Raw genomic sequence first — 14,436 nt, forward strand, 5'->3', positions numbered from 1 at the left:
TTGCTCCTTACTATTATCTCTATCTATAATGAACTTGGCCCAGTAGTTACAGTGGAAAATATTTTGTAAAAATTTACAAAAATTTATGAAAATTGTAAAAAATTGACTATAAAGGGCAATAACTCCTTAAGGGGTCAATTGACAATTTTGGTCATGTTGACTTATTTGTAGATCTTACTTTGCTGTACATTATTGCTGTTTACAGTTTACCTCTATCTATAATAATATTCAAGATAATAACCAAAAGCTGCAAAATTTTCTTAAAATTACCAATTCAAGGGCAGCAACCCAACAACGTGTTGCCTGATTGGTCTGAAAATTTCAGGGCAGATAGATCTTGACCTAATGAACAATTTTATCTAGTCAGATTTGCTATCAATGCTTTGGTTTCAGAGATATTAGCCAAAAACTGCATTTTACCCTATGTACTGTATTTAGCCATGTCGGCCATCTTGGTTCGCGGGCGGGGTCAGCGGACACATTTTTTAAACTAGATACCCTAATGATGATTGTGGACAAGTTTGGTTAAATTTGTCTTAGTAGTTTCAGAGGAGAAGATTTTTGTAAAAGATTACAAAAATTTACGAAAAATGGTTAAAAATTGACTATAAAGAGCAATAACTCCTTAAGGGGTCAACTGACCATTTTGGTCAAGTTGACTTATTTGTAGATCTTACTTTGCTGAACATTATTGCTGTTTACAGTTTACCTCTATCTATAATAATATTCAAGATAATAACCAAAAACGGCAAAATTTCCTTAAAATTACCAATTCAAGGGCAGCAACCCAACAACGGGTTGTCCGATTCATCTGAAAATTTCAGGGCAGATAGATCTTGACCTGATTAACAATTTTACCCCATGTCAGATTTGCTCTAAATGCTTTGGTATCAGAGATATAAGCCAAAATCTACATTTTACCCCTATGTTCTATTTTTAGCCATGGCGGCCATCTTGGTTGGTTGGCCAGGTCACCGGAAACATTTTTTAAACTAGATACCCCAATGATGATTGTGGCCAAGTTTGGTCAAATTTGGCCCAGTAGTTTCAGAGGAGAAGATTTTTGTAAAAGTTTACGGACGACGGACGCAAAGTGATGAGAAAAGCTCACTTGACCTTTCAGGTCAGGTGAGCTAAAAAGGGGTTTTCCAACCCCCAACCCCTGGATCCACCACTGCATACTATCCATATGCTTCAAATTTATTATAGCTTTAGTTTTACTGTGAAATTGAAAAATGTTTTGTTTTCAAGACATGTAAATAAAAGCTTCCACTGCAATTTAATTATTGCCTGCTTTTGGTCAATTTGTTTTGTCATCTTACCATATAAAGTACATGATGTTAAAACACCGCTTTATATCAATAAACATACTTACATATGTACACCAGCAACTACCATCTTTTCATTCTGGAGTCAAGGGCCTTTTAAAATCACATAATTTACAATGATACTAGTGAGTAGATTTACAAAAACTTTGTCAATGAGCTCCGTTTTACAACACCTGTGATACAAGTAGTCAGCCAAAATAAAGTATCAATAGAGCAATTAAAACATTACTCCAGTTGTTAATATGTGCTAAATTGGATAGTATATACCTTTTCATAGACTAATTATAACATAGACAAAGAGTGGAAACAAACATTAACATGATCTGTAACTCATAATAAACTCACATACTAAAAATCAGCAGAGTGGAAACAAACATTAACATGATCTGTAACTCATAATAAACTCACATACTAAAATTCAGCAGAGAGGAAACAAACATTTACACGATCTGTAACTCACCATAGTAGAACTGAAAATCAGCTCATTATGTGAAGGCATTTAAAAAACAAAAAAAGAGTCTGATTAACAGCTATTTTCATGAAATATTCAAAGTCCAAAGCACATAATTTCTGCACAAATCAGTGGTGCAGAATTTAATGTAAATTCTGTAACTCTTCACTGTAGACTCACATACTAAACATCAGCTAAATATGTGAAGGCGTTTGGAAACTAGAGGTTTTAAAGAGCCTGTGTCGCTCATCTAGGTCTAAATGCATAATCAACAATGGACTCTATAAAACATTGTAGACAAGAATAAAATTCATGACAAAAAAATTGATCTTGTATAGCTGATCATTTTGTCTGTTTAGTTTCCCTCTGTCTTCTTCAGTTTTTGCTCAAAACACAAAAGAGGGTTGAAAAATCCTCATTTCAGAGCAATCATTCCTATGAAAAGTGACAGTCGACTCACTATATCGACAAAATTTGACTTGTTTGTGGACCTTGCCTGGCTGATTATTTTTGTTATTCATTATAGTCTCTATTTATCTATTATAATTTAATTAATCATATAAGGCAAATACAAACAAGAGTGCACACGCTGAAATGTCTCGCCTTCTTTACTAATCATTGATATTATGTTGATAGTCTTAAATATCAAGCTTTATTACAACTGTCACATAAACTTAACATTAACCAAGTAAACTAAACATTGACCAATGAACCATGAAAATGAGGTCAAGGTCAGATGAACCATGCTAGGCAGGCATGTACAGCTAACAATTCTTCCATACAACAAATATAGTTGACCTATTGCTTATAGTTTAAGAAAAACAGACCAAAACACAAAAACTTAACACTGAGCAATGAACCTTGAAAATGAGGTCAAGGTCAAATAAAACCTGCATGACTGACATATAGATCATAAAATATTTCCATACACCAAATATAGTTAAACTATTGCATACAGTATTAGAAAAAAAGACCAAAACTCAAAAACTTAACTTTGACCACTGAACCATGAAAATGAGGTCAAGGTCAGATGACACCTGCCAGCTAGACATGTACACCTTACAATCATTCCATACACCAAATATAGTAGACCTATTGCATACAGTATAAGAAAAACAGACCAAAATACTAAAACTTAACTATAACCACTGAACCATGAAAATGAGGTCAAGGTCAGATGACACCTGCCAGCTAGACATGTACACCTTACAATCATTCCATACACCAAATATAGTAGACCTATTGCATACAGTATAAGAAAAACAGACCAAAACATAAAAACTTAACTATAACCACTGAACCATGAAAATGAGGTCAAGGTCAGATGACACCTGCCAGTTGGACATGTACTCCTTACAGTCCTTCCATACACCGAATATACTAGACCTATTGCTTATAGTATCTGAGATATGGACTTGACCACCAAAACTTAACCTTGTTCACTGATCCGTGAAATGAGGTCGAGGTCAAGTAAAAACTGTCTGACGGGCATGAGGACCTTGCAAGGTACGCACATACCAAATATAGTTATCCTATTACTCGTAATAAGAGAGAATTTAACATTACAAAAAATCTTAACTTTTTTTCAAGTAGTCACTGAACCATGAAAATGAGGTCAAGGACATTGGACATGTGACTGACGGAAACTTCGTAACATGAGGCATCCATATACAAAGTATGAAGCATCCAGATCTTCCACCTTCTAAAATATAAAGCTTTTAAGAAGTTAGCTAAAGCCGCCGCTGTAGCCGCCGCCGCCGGATCACTATCCCTATGTCGAGCTTTCTACGACAAAAGTGGCAGGCTCGACAAAAAACTGAGAAAAAAAATTGTCATTAAAAGGCAATAACTCCAATAAGGAAATGTCAGAAAAATTCCTCATATTGTATTAAATGAAGATCTTGTCTTTCCGATCACCTTTGCTTATTTTTCCGATCACCTTTGCTTATTTAAGTTTCTATCTATTTATTATAATGTTAAAGATATACAGCAAAATTGCAAAAAAAATAGTCAAAATTGTCATCAAAGGAAATGATAAAAAAATATTCATTAAAGGGCAATAACTTCTGTAAGAATTCACCTGACAGTTTTGACATGGAACAATTGGTAGAGCTCAATATTCTGAACATTTTTGGCCCCCTCCCCCACGTCAAAATTCCTCTATTTTGGCCAGGTAAGCTAAAAAGACTGTATAACCATCATCATTGTAGACTCACATACTTAACATCAGCTAATTATGTGAAGGCATTTAGAAAAAAAAAGACTATCACCATTGTTTTCATGAATTTTTTAACTTAAGATTCAATTTTTCTAAAACAGAAAATGTATTCGAATTTCAATTATCTAGTCCATGCTTTGTCAAAACTTGTCCAGATACACAGCTTTGACAGTAGTCAAAAGTAAATGTTTAGGTCAAAACAATAGCCATTTATTATACTTAAAATTCTAAGCCAAAGGGTACATTTTTTGCTTTACATCCAGTGGCAAATATTTCATGCATATTCAGGACAAGACCAAATTTACAACAAATACAAAAAGTAAGTCCTGTAAATTATCTCTGGATGTTCGGAAAGGCCAAATAAAATAGTATGTGTGGTTCCATTTACATCTAAAAATAAGTAAGGGTAGGTTCATGTAGGTAGGGATTTTTTTTTATTTTATGTTGTTTTTTTTTTTTACCTCAGGCCTATGGGAGCAACATTCTGACTTTCACGGTGCTTAATGAAAAACAAGAGTGCACAGGCTGAAATGTCTGGCCTTCTTTACTAATCACTGATTTGATAGTCCTAATTATAAAGCTTTACTACAAGTATCACGATCCAAGTAAATGAGGTCAAGGTCAGATAAACCAAACGAGAAATACATGTACACCTAATAATCATTCAATACACTAAATATAGTTGACCTATTGCTTATAGTATCTCTAAGAAACAAACTTAACCATGAAAACTTAACATTGACCAATGAACCACCAAAATGAGGTCAAGGTCAGATGATACCTGCCAGACAGACATATACAGCTTACAATTCTTCTATACAACAAATATAGTTGACCAATTGCTAATAGTTTAAGAAAAACAGACCAAAACACAAAAACTTAACACTTTAATAGCAATGAACCATGAAAATGAGGTTAAGGTCAAATAAAACCTGCAAGACTGATATCTACATCATAAAATATTTCCATACACCAAATATAGTTGACCTATTGCATATAATATTAGAAAAAAAGACCAAAACTCAAAAACTTAACTTTGACCACTGAACCATGAAAATGAGGTCAAGGTCAGATGACACCTGCCAGTTGGACATGTACACTTTACAATCATTCCATACACCAAATATAGTAGACCTATTGATTATAGTATATAATACATGACTTGACCATGAAAACTTAACCTTGTCCACTGATCCATGAAATCAGGTCGAGGTCAAATGAAAACTGTCCGACGGACATGAGGACCTTGCAAGGTACGCACATACTAAATATAGTTATCTTATTACTCATAATAAGAAAGAAATTAACATTACAAAAACTCAGAACTTTTTTTAAGTAGTCACTGAACCATGAAAATGAGGTCAAGGACAATGGACATATGACAGACGGAAACTTTGTAACATAAGGCATCTATATACAAAGTATGAAGCATACACCTTATCGCTATTTGTCCGCATTACTGGACATCACAAAAGTTCCTGTAAAATTTTGACGTCATAATAGAAAATATCTGACGCCACAATGGAAAAGTGATTGTTGTATGATGTCAAAAGTTCAAGCGGGACAGATTCTCGATAAGGTGTATTCAGGTCTTCCACCTTCTAAAATAAAGCTTTTATGATGTTAGCTAACACCGCCGCCAGATCACTATCCCTATGTCGAGCTTTCTGCGACAGAAGTCGCAGACTAGACAACAAAAAATATTTAGGGTAGGCTATTATTGAGACAAAAAGATAGGGCAGATAGGGTAACTGGAACCACACATATTTTTATTTGGCCTAAGGGAAATTAGATTCCCACTGGAAAATGAGTCTTATGGCTAGTTATAGTTATAGATGCATGTTGAATGATGAAATCTTCTATTCTTATCTTTATTCACAAATGTATTTTTCATAAAGTGATTACAAGAAGTTTTCGATAGTCACCAAACTAAACTTGACATTCCGATACTGTGCAACATTTAAAACTTAATTGATATTCACACTGCGAACATAACTAAACCATATGTTATTTATAAAGAAAGAATAAAACCTACCTTATTGATGAAATTTTCAAAAAAAATGTAAAATGTGTGAACAGCGGTTCAGTGTAACGTGTTAGCTAGAACATCAAAATGGATTCACCAGCAAGAGTTGAAAAATTAGAACAATAGAAAATCCCGCCAATAGTAGCCAATAAAAAACAGAATGCACGTGGTGCAATGAACCGTAAAGGAAGGGGGTTAACCTTAATTTAATTAATTTAGTTAATGGCAAAAAAAAAGTCCGTCTCTGTCCTTGTAAAGGCTACTTTTTACAGTAAAACAAAAATTATCAAAAACACGAGATTAATATTGGAGAAGACTCCAGTGCTTCGAAATATCATAAATTTAAACCAGCTTTTGTTTACTAGAAAAGACTGAGTTTTTTTTCCTTTCATTACCACTTTTTATTAGTTTTCGGTTAATTTTATTTGGGCTTCTGTCGGATTTACCGAGTAAATTGTGACCGTAAGTTATAATGAATCGAATTAAGCATGTATTTAGTTGCTCCATCCTGGGAATACTTCAAATAACCTATTATGAGCCAAGTGCAACTTCTGATAAAAAAAAATAGTTGAACTTTTTATAAGGCAAGGAGAAAGAATATATTTTGTCCGCAGCAACACCAAAAATATTACCAGAAAGAAGTTTCATAAAGATAAAACAGTTAGAGTGGGTGGCGCATATTCGCCTTGGACACATTTTCGCCGTTTTGCTATTTTTTCTGTAAAATTTGTGTGCCTTTACCCAATACTTGCCTAAATAGATGATAAAGGCTGTTTGTAATGTTACAACTGTTGATATTCTTCTTTACCCCATTTCCAAGGTTATTCGCACATATTGAGAAATACGCAGGTGTTTTCAAAATTATTTTGGCAATTATGTAAGATTTATATGGCAATCATGCGCAGTCTTAAAGTAAATATTTGTGAGAAAAATCGTATAGGAATGATCTCTCAAGCTAATTCATGTAATTGCAAACATTCGTTTTTATAATATACTAGGATAATGAGGATGGTCATATCATACATTTCGGCGAAAATGTGTCCCCCATGGTACACGAACTTGTAACCGTTTGATTTCCTCTTAAGTTTGCGTTCGTTTTTAGAACAATTAACCAATGTTTTCAAGATAATTTCTTTATCAAACATTTTTTTCATCTAGTTAAATTTCGGAAACCTTCATAAAAAGTTCCAAATATTCGAATGTAGGTCGGATGTAAATGGAAATGAACGAATTATGCGGCGAATATGGGTCTCTCACTCTATAGCGTTTGTTGAACTTTTATATTTCATCACAGGGTTGTCACAAAAGAAACAAATACTTAGTGTTCAAGTGTAAGAGATAAATTAGTCCTAATAAATGTGTCTGGGCGGACAAATATTACCATTATAAAATGTTCATAGGGTGATAGAGCAGATTGGTACCCCGAGAAAACATTGTCAACCGCGGCGAAGCCAAGGTTGACCGTTGAATGCTTTTTCGAGGGGTACCAAATTGCTCTATCACCCTCTCAGCTATATGTTATTTAATTTATTATACTGAATGTCCTATCATTATTGTCTTTACAGATGAATTTTATTCAAAAGTATTTTCTATGACGTCACGTACATAACAACGTTACGGGTATTAGAAAAATCAACAGAAGTGGAGCAAGATATTTTATTTTTTTATTTTGACAGTCAAATAATAGAATGTGAGCCAAAGCGTAGAACTTAAGCATCGTCTGTAATAACTTGATGTAAATTCAATTCATTGTCCTTTAAATTATCGATTTTTGATTGGTCTGGACGAGAGGGTGACATTCAAAAAAATTGTCACCCGCTCAGCCATGTGATAGAGTGAATTAACACCCTCGTATTAGCCAATAAAAATATGGCATTTTGACGTGAAGTATAATAATATATTAAGTCGTGAGTCCGATGTCAGTAATGTATGTCCCCAGACAAATTTTCATAAGAATTCATGTTCAGGTCATCAATATTTCAAGGTAAAAACGTCCATGTCCGTTATTTTACTCAGAAAATGTGAAATTAAAGAAATCATTTACATGTTAACAATGGATTTTTATTTTTAATTCTTATGTTTTTATGTTCTGTAACAGTTGTGAATTAATCTTTTAATCAGTCAGGATTCGACTCCGTCAAAAATATCTCCCAATTACGCCAGCCAATTTGTACAATCGTAAAAATGGAAGCTATTATAGGGATGACGCGCTGCCAATTTAGTTCTTGAAAACCGACAAATTTATCCACATAGTGACATAACGACCATGCATCATTTAATGTACTTCTGCATTTCGTCAACTTAATAATTATTGTCTAATCTGTTGTCAGGTGTAATTTTCGAAAGTTCAAAAACATTTTAAAAATTCTAATTAAATATTTCGTGGAAGGGCAGACTAAATATTTTCAAAGGTTGAAGACAAATAACCCAAGATAACTCGCACATAAAATAAAGTTTTTTTTGAAATCATGCATTTCAAAGACCCACTTGAAAAGTCTGTCGTCAAGTACTTTTAGTAAAAATTTGTTATTCGAACACACTCTGCTTTTATGACTCATCGGAAAGGTATTTCACTTGACCCACATATTTCATTTTTTAGTACTGTGATTTTTTAATGATATTTAATCAACCTGTATCCTAAAATATAAAACTAATAGAATATGATGCGAGATCATGTATCAAATATATTTGCTTTGTAAGTTTTCAAGACAGAATGGTAAACTCAAACACGCCTGAACATAGAAAGGTGCACTCGACTCTCTCTTTTTTGATGAAATTTTTGCTGCTTTTTAGGATTTTTTTTCAAAAAAAAAAACTGTCGCCGGGGGCAGAAGTGCAAATAAAGGATGTATTCTTCGGCTGTTTCAGTCACGTTGAAATCTCTTTCGGGATTTCTTTTCCAAAACATGTGATACAAGTGGAAAATATCAATGAATTTTAAAAAATATTACAATCAAACTGAACTATGTGAAAAAATTGTGTACTAACAATAAGTAGTTTTTTAGATATATATATTTTTAATTTTAATAAGCAATCCGGTCAGTGTAATCATCCAAAATGTTGAGAAAATTGATGAATTGTACAAAGAAGTGATTTTACCAAAAATATGTACATCCCATGTCATTTTTTTCTTTTCAATTTCTTAGATATGTATTTTTCAATCATTCATTGCAAAGAAGTTAATATAATATGCTTTTTGGTAAAAAAAAATCCTAAAATTTAAAATTTTTAAGCATGTTCAATTTGACACGAAAAAGCAACAACATTTTATAAACTTTCTCATATTAACACGATCTATAATTCGTTTTTTAAAGCTAGATTATTCAGATTGGTCCACTTCGTCTTTTATAGTCAAAGAATGAACAAGAGTTTAATTTTATAACTTTGATTTTTTTCATGATAATGTCCCAAAAATGGTTAAAAATTGATGACAAATGTCGAAATCATAAAAATGGGGTAATTCAAATGGCCGAAGCAAAATAAGAAGTGCACCACCATATGATCTTTTCCTTCATCAATTACTTTTTTACAGTAACAAAAATAAAAAAAATCAGGTAAAGAAAAAAGTTTAATTCTAGAAATGTTTGGCTCCTCAGACTGAGGTGTCCATCCTTATTACTTTAAAAAGATCAATTTATTCTCTTTCTGTGGATTTTTTTTCGGCGGAATTTCTGCTTATGCACATTCGACTGTTTTAAGAAAATGTGTCTATAATTTAAAAGTTTACAAATATCTCGAAGCTTCAAACTATAATTGAAGTAAAACACATCTATAAGATGCATAAAATTCATGTCCTTTAATTTTATAGGAAAATTTGTAATGAAAGAAATAATTTGTTTTTTAATTGTTATATGTTTTAAAATTGGTAACAGACAATAATATTTCACTATATATAAAAAAAAATATGGGTGTTCGTTTTTTTATATAGTTAAACATATTTTACTAGGAGTGGGCTTATTTCCAAAAAGGGGGGTTCCTACATACTAGTATGCAATCTGTATTTTTGAAGGTTAAGCGCGTCCAGTTGTCGGGTTTCTAATCCAAACACACCTATCCCTCAGTATGTTCGCATATGAATGTTTATAATTAATGTTGAGAAAAAAGGGGGGGGGGGGTTTATAAAACTGTAACATGTAAAATACATTTATGATTACCTTCATTTAACTGATACATGTAAGTACTTTGGGTTATTAATATTGCGTTATCCTCAGTCTCTTCTGCCAAATCAAAGGCCTGACTCATAATGTCGTCCGTCTAATACCCGTCCATATTGACAACTGCATACGAGAATGCACGATACGGCCAAATTGACTTGCTGATGATCCATATAAGCACATGGATTTAACGGGGATATGCAAAACGGCAACTTTGACATTTGTAAAATCTACTCACTTGTCAAAGTTTGAATGAAGATCGTCAGAATAAGGTTACTAGTGGGTTTTCATTTAAAAAAAAAAAAAAATTTTTCTTATTAATCATGGTTTGATATTGTCAATAAAAATGCTATCCGTTCTTTTTCATTTAATACTAGTATTCAATGTAAACAAATATAGGGTTTAGCATCGGGTGTAAGTTAGTTATACACTTCGGGATACGGCGTGTCTGGATAAGAAACACCTATCCCTCAGTGTATAACTATCACTGAAATGAAGATCGTTTTGTGACTGCTCTGTTTTATCTAAGATGCATCCATTAGAGCTATTTTCCTAATGCTTGTAGTTTAAAGGTTTGGTTGGCTTGCTTGCTTTTTTTTTGGTATAAATGTATGCGTAATCTTAATTACAATGCTTAAGCAACCAACCACACTTTTAAACTACAAGCATTAGGAAAATAGCTCTAATGACGTTTTTCGGTGACGTGGATTCGCTTAGCTGTCCAAGATATATCTATTCAATGATGGCGTGTCATAGGAAAGGATAAATTTAATCCTACATATAGATCTGGATCTGGATCTGGACAAATTATTAAAGAAAATAGAATTGACTATATCAGCAATAAATGCCCTTTTACGGAATTTATTGATATATTACCTCAGACTTTCACTCACTAAATATGCATATATAATAAATCCTTCTGACTTCATAAATTTTGTTAGAGAGTTGGCTGAATTAAGACTTTAAATAATGAAAATCAATTAATGTCCTTCTGTGAAAATGCATCGCATGTACAATAGAAATGAATCGCCCTAGAGTGAAAATGAAAGTCTAATATCATTATTCGACAGTAAACATGAATCGCATCACAAAAACAGCATAGTGGAATTTGATTCCGTATCAACAAGCTTAATAACAAAACCTGTTTTAAGTTATACAACATTGATAATTATGTTAAAAGGTATACATTTTTTGCAAATGAAGGGGCCTCGGTGGCCGAGTGTTCTAAGTAGTGACTACTGTAATCACTATCCAGTCAACACTGAGGTTGTGAGTTCGAACCCCGCTCGTGCGGGTGCACTCGACTCCAATCTTAATTGACTAGGATTGTCAGTTTTCCTATCGAAGGTCGGTGGTTTTCACCGGGCACTCCGGCTTCCTCCACTAATAAAAACTGGCCGCCATGAAATAGCCCAAAAGCGGTGCTTAAAAGTGGCGGTAAAACACCAAAAAAAAAAAAAAATCTGTAAATGAAACTTAACTGCTTCTTATAAATCTCGTGTGCGCTCTGTTCGTGAACTATTCCTAATATTTATCTATTTGTGTATCAATTTTACACCTGGATGGCTGTAGGCGCGATGAAAACCCGTCCGCATCTCATACCTATATCATGAATTTATAAAAACCAATACATATTATATATAATTTCTTATTTTTTTCAACAAGAGTGCACACGCTGAAATATCTCGCCTTCTTTACTAACCATTGATATTATGTTGATAGTCTTAAATATAAAGCTTTATTACAACTGTCACATAAACTTAACATTAACCAAGAAAACTCAACATTGACCAATGAACCATGAAAATGAGGTCAAGGTCAGATGAACCATGCCAGGCAGACATGTACAGTTAACAATTCTTCCATATAACAAATATAGTTGACCTATTGCTTATAGTTTAAGAAAAACAGACCAAAACACAAAAACTTAACACTGAGCAATGAACCGTGAAAATGAGGTCAAGGTCATATAAAACCTGCGTGACTGACATATAGATCATAAAATATTTCCATACACCAAATATAGTTGACCTATTGCATATAGTATTAGAAAAAAAGACCAAAACTAAAAAATTTAACATTGACCACTGAACCATGAAAACGAGGTCAAGGTCAGATGACACCTGCCAGCTAGACATGTACACTTTACAATCATTCCATACACCAAATATAGTAGACCTATTGCATACAGTATAAGAAAAACAGACCAAAACACAAAAACTTAACTATAACCACTGAACCATGAAAATGAGGTCAAGGTCAGATGACACCTGCCAGTTGGACATGTACACCTTACAGTCCTTCCATACACCGAATATACTAGACCTATTGCTTATAGTATCTGAGATATGGACTTGACCACCAAAACTTAACCTTGTTCACTGATCCATGAAATGAGGTCGAGGTCAAGTGAAAACTGTCTGACGGGCATGAGGACCTTGCAAGGTACGCACATACCAAATATAGTTATCCTACTACTTATAATAAGAGAGAATTTAACATTACAAAAAATGTTAACTTTTTTTTCAAGTAGTCACTGAACCATGAAAATGAGGTCAAGGACATTGGACATGTGACTGACGGAAACTTCGTAACATGAGGCATCCATATACAAAGTATGAAGCATCCAGATCTTCTAGCTTCTAAAATATAAAGCTTTTAAGAAGTTAGCTAACGCCGCCGGATCACTATCCCTATGTCGAGCTTTCTGCGACAAAAGTCGCAGGCTCGACAAAAATCATGAATTTGTCGTCTGTTTATTTATCATTCGTCATCAGAAATTCTTCACGGATACAGTAAACATGGCATTTCAGGATTCGCACATTACAGACAGTGGTCCTTGATGTTAATTGTTTACAGAAAGCCATAAACAACCTTTACAATCCAAAACTAAAGTCGAGTACACCCTATACTAGAAGGTGTAGATCAATAAGTCCATTTTTTTATGCCCGTTTACGAGAAGTATTATGGTTTACCGTTGTCTGTCAGTCCGTCCGTCGTCAACATGTCGGACATTAACTCGAAAATGCTTTAATCAATTTGCATGAAACTTTGGTGAATTGTTTATATCTATTGACGTGAGCTCACTTTCGTTTTTTTAATAATAAATTTTAGATTTTACGATTCCGAGTTATGGGTTTTTATTCATTAAAAAAAGAGGAATTTTCCAGTTTTCGGACAATAACTCAAAAACACTTTCACCAATTTGCAAGAAACTTTGGTGAATTGTTTACATCTATTGACGTAAGTTCCCTTTCGATTTTTATAAATTTCAGATTTTACGTTTACTAGGTATGGGGTTTTATTCATTAAAAAAGGGGGGATTTTCCAGTTTTCGGACAATAACTCAAAAATGCTTTCAGTAGTTTTCATGAAACTTTGGTAAATTGTTTATATATATTGTCATTCATATAAGCTCCCATTCGATTTTTATAAATTTTAGATTTTACTTTTCCGAGTTGTGGGATTTTATTCATAAAAAAGGGGTGACTAGTTTTCCAGTTTTCGGACAATATCCTTAAAGTGCTTTAAGCAGTTTTCATCAACTTTGGTGACTGATTATATCTATTAAGATAACCTCCCTTTAGTTTTTCATAAGTTTCTAATATGACATGGAAAAGTTATTCAACTTTATTCTTTGAAAAGGGGACGGGCGTATCATGCGCTCATGGCGCAGTTGTTTATTTATACTTGTTTTACCCAGGAACATATATATTGACAGATATACTATTCCCAGTTTTACCCAATATCTTTAAATATATATATTTGTTATAGGGGAATCATTGCTAGCGCTGCATGCAATAATACTAAATCTATTAAGCACCTAATTGTCAAATATAGGAGTACTAGGGGAAAGGCAGCGCATTTTTAAAAATAAAATTCCCATATGTTCAACATAGAAACACCAAAAGGGCACATTATCCTTAATTGATGATTGCTTTTTAATAGACAGACACACCTAGCTGGATTTTATCTGAAAAATTACTGTTGATGGTACATCTTTGAAAGTCTGTGTTAAATCAAACGACTAACGAGATGCATCACGGTAAATCTCGCAAAATCTCATCATACGCAGCTTATTTCAATACAGGCAATGCAAATAGTCCACGAGATTCCAATCCTCTCACCAGAGACATATAATACAATATGTCTCTGTTCTCACTATACAAATCCTTGGTTAAATTTATTGACGTTTTTAGAATCTGTTTGAAGACCATATCGTAAAATGCCTTTCGTTTTTATTTGCTGTTTTATTGTTG

The 14,436-nt window shown here is 33.3% G+C and overlaps 2 long non-coding RNA genes across 2 annotated transcripts; one reads left to right on the plus strand and one right to left on the minus strand.

The window, feature by feature from the left end:
- Positions 1-2,347: 2,347 nt before the first annotated feature.
- On the minus strand, positions 2,348-12,532 carry LOC127734832 (uncharacterized). Its single transcript, XR_007997790.1, has 2 exons — positions 12,391-12,532; positions 2,348-2,907 (listed from the first exon to the last, which is right to left on the minus strand). It is a non-coding gene; the product is annotated as an uncharacterized LOC127734832 (long non-coding RNA).
- On the plus strand, positions 2,914-12,914 carry LOC127734833 (uncharacterized). Its single transcript, XR_007997791.1, has 2 exons — positions 2,914-3,092; positions 12,430-12,914. It is a non-coding gene; the product is annotated as an uncharacterized LOC127734833 (long non-coding RNA).
- The last annotated feature ends 1,522 nt before the right edge of the window (positions 12,915-14,436 follow it).

The sequence above is a fragment of the Mytilus californianus genome, unplaced genomic scaffold, assembly GCF_021869535.1.
Source record: "Mytilus californianus isolate M0D057914Y unplaced genomic scaffold, xbMytCali1.0.p SCAF_3, whole genome shotgun sequence".
NCBI classification, from domain to species: Eukaryota; Metazoa; Mollusca; class Bivalvia; order Mytilida; family Mytilidae; genus Mytilus; species Mytilus californianus.